Genomic DNA, 2,500 nt, shown 5'->3' with positions numbered 1-2,500 from the left:
TTTTAGAAATAAATTTGAGCGAGTGCAAGATGAGGTGGTGTAGGAGTTTTGAGAACAAGCAGTGGCAACGTAAATAAATATACGTAAATTGTTATTGTCATAAAATTAATCTATTTTTAGCGCGCGTTAGGTAGAGCGTTTGCGTACACATCCGTTGTAATATATTTTATTACGGTAAATAATTAATTAAAACAAGGACTATACGTTATGTTAATATCAATTCTATATCAAGCCAGTTAAGTCTGTGTGGTTTGCAGCTAATTTTGAGTCTGTGATTTGATATCATCAAGAGTTGGAGTTTGGCCATTGCAAAGTGGTCATTGACTATTGCACGTGGAGAAGGCTTGAAGGCGTGAGGCTGTGGAGCATCAATGACAGTGAGTGCTGCTTGGTGATAGGAAGTAGAGATTTGGTTTGTCTAATTTGTGGAGTAGATGGTGGTTGGTTGCTTGATGAGTTTAATGAGTTAATGAATGTTTTATGTTGTAGTCCTCATTTCCTTATGGATCTGGTACGTGTGACGTTGGCGTGTGGACTAGAGAAATGGGCGTGGCAATAGCTGTTGGTTAGTGATTGTGCATGATGTTTGTGATTCGTGTTGTTGTTTGTTTATTTATCAGTCTGGTTGTCTGTTTGTCTTAGTTTTTGAGCTTGTTTGTCAGTATTCTCATTTATTGACTTGCTACTTGTTTTTGTGTTTGTCTGGCAGTTTGCTTTCTAGTTTTTTGTTTGCTAGTTGCCTGTGCAATGTCTTTCCTTTCTGTTTGTCTTCTTGTCAGTCGTGTGTGTGTGTGTCTGGCAGTGTGCTTTCTAGTTTTTTTGTTTGCTAGTTGCCTGTGCAATGTCTTTCCTTTCTGTTTGTCTTCTTGTTAGTTGTGTGTGTGTGTGTGTGTGTGTGTGTGTGTGTGTGTGTGTGTGTGTGTGTGTGTGTGTGTGTGTGTGTGTGTGTGTGTGTTTGTGTAAACAGCCTTGCAGGTTACATCTTCATACTTACGCCTGATAGTTTTGTTCAACTGGACTCTAAATTATTCATTCAAATTAGCAGACAATCTTATACAAAAGTTCCACTGCTCTTATGGACTTGGCATTCCAGTCTGACTGACTGACACCCTTCGGATCGGTGGGCCACCCCATACATCCACGCCTGGTTTCAGACAAGAGAAGGATCTGTAGGATGCGAGTGTAGTGAACGTGTTGTGTTGCATGAAATTATTGATGATTACAAGTCAATCTGTTGCCTTCATCAGTCATCCATAGATAAACATAATTTTTATGTGTAACCACATTGACTGCATACCAATTCACAGTCTTCTCTGATTTTCTCCATACGTTTATGTGTGTTCATTGCTGCGTTTCACTTTAGGTTTACCGTATAGTGAGCCATGATACACGTGTAGGTTTGTTGTTTCTTGATAGAATGTCATTCGACTGACGACTGTCAACGGCACCGAGTTCTTACTGCAAGCTCCAGACACTGAGACTGGAGATAGTTGGGCTGAGGTGATCGGTGATACGATACGACAGCTGGAGCAAGACAAAACGGTTTTGTGTTTACGTCTGTGTGTTGTCTTGGTTCTGTTTGTGATGATGTGTTTTGAGTTTTTTGTTTCAGATTGCAAATCCAATGGTTGCTGAATGTGACATTCGTTCAACTGCCAGGCCATTGCTTGATGCTCATAATAGGTGAGTGATTATGTATGGCATGGAGTGTATTGTCTGTCTTTAGTTTGATTGTCTATCATTCTGTATGTCTTTTTGTCGGTTTTTCTGTCTGTCTGTTTGTCTGTCTATTTGTCTGTCAATCCATCTGTTTGTCTATCTGTCTGTCTGTCTGCTTATCTGCTTGCCTGTCTGTCTGTCTGTCGTTCTCTTTATTTATTCATTTGTCTGTTTGTCTGTCTGTTGGTCTGTTTGTCTATCTATTTATCTGTCTATCCATCTGTTTATCCTTCTGTCTGTCCATTTGTCCATCTCTCACAAGTCCATGCATCTGTTCATCCGTTCGTCTGTCTGCCTGTCTGTTTGTCTGTGTGTCTGTCTACCTGTCTGTTTATCTGCCTGTCTCTGTCTGTCTGTCTGTCAGTCTTTTTATTTATTTTTCTGGCCGTCTGTTTGTCTGTCTTTTTGTCTGTCTGTCTGTCTGTCTGTTTGCCTATCTATTTGTCTGTCTATCCATCTGTCTATCCTTTTGTCTGTCCATTTGTCCATCCCTCAGAGGTTTGTGTATCTGTCCACCTGTCTGTTTGTCTGTGCTGACCAGTGGTGAACAGACTGTGAAACCAAAACATGTTACTTTAGTATACAATTAATCAAAAGTGTTGTACCTGACAACATGCCACTTACTCAACTTTATAACAAGAGAATAATTTATTGATATCAACCACTGTAATTTAATCACTTCTACACAAACCTTCTACCTCATGTCATATGTTACAACCAATTTGCTTACTTTGCTGTACTTGTCACTCATTGTATCTACTTTCATGACTAAACTAAGTCG

At 39.6% G+C, this 2,500-nt stretch overlaps 1 protein-coding gene across 3 annotated transcripts in view; it reads left to right on the top strand.

Moving 5' to 3' along the window:
- Positions 1 to 2,500, top strand: part of LOC134198180 (RAC-gamma serine/threonine-protein kinase-like) — a 7,180-nt gene that overhangs the window by 270 nt on the left and 4,410 nt on the right. For 2 of the 3 annotated variants that reach the window (XM_062667516.1, XM_062667517.1), the window contains exons 3-7: positions 258 to 377; positions 490 to 565; positions 1,417 to 1,542; positions 1,613 to 1,683; positions 2,498 to 2,500. The exon at positions 2,498 to 2,500 is cut by the window's right edge. The gene's annotated coding sequence lies outside the window, so the exon portion shown is untranslated. Of the gene's footprint in view, positions 1 to 257; positions 378 to 489; positions 566 to 1,416; positions 1,543 to 1,612; positions 1,684 to 2,324 lie in introns of those variants that run through there. The other variant, XM_062667518.1, reaches the window with a different exon arrangement.

This window comes from Corticium candelabrum, chromosome 2 (assembly GCF_963422355.1).
Source record: "Corticium candelabrum chromosome 2, ooCorCand1.1, whole genome shotgun sequence".
Classification (NCBI taxonomy): Eukaryota; Metazoa; Porifera; class Homoscleromorpha; order Homosclerophorida; family Plakinidae; genus Corticium; species Corticium candelabrum.
Note: the sequence above shows the minus strand (reverse complement) of the source record. Positions and strands in the feature narration are given on the sequence as shown.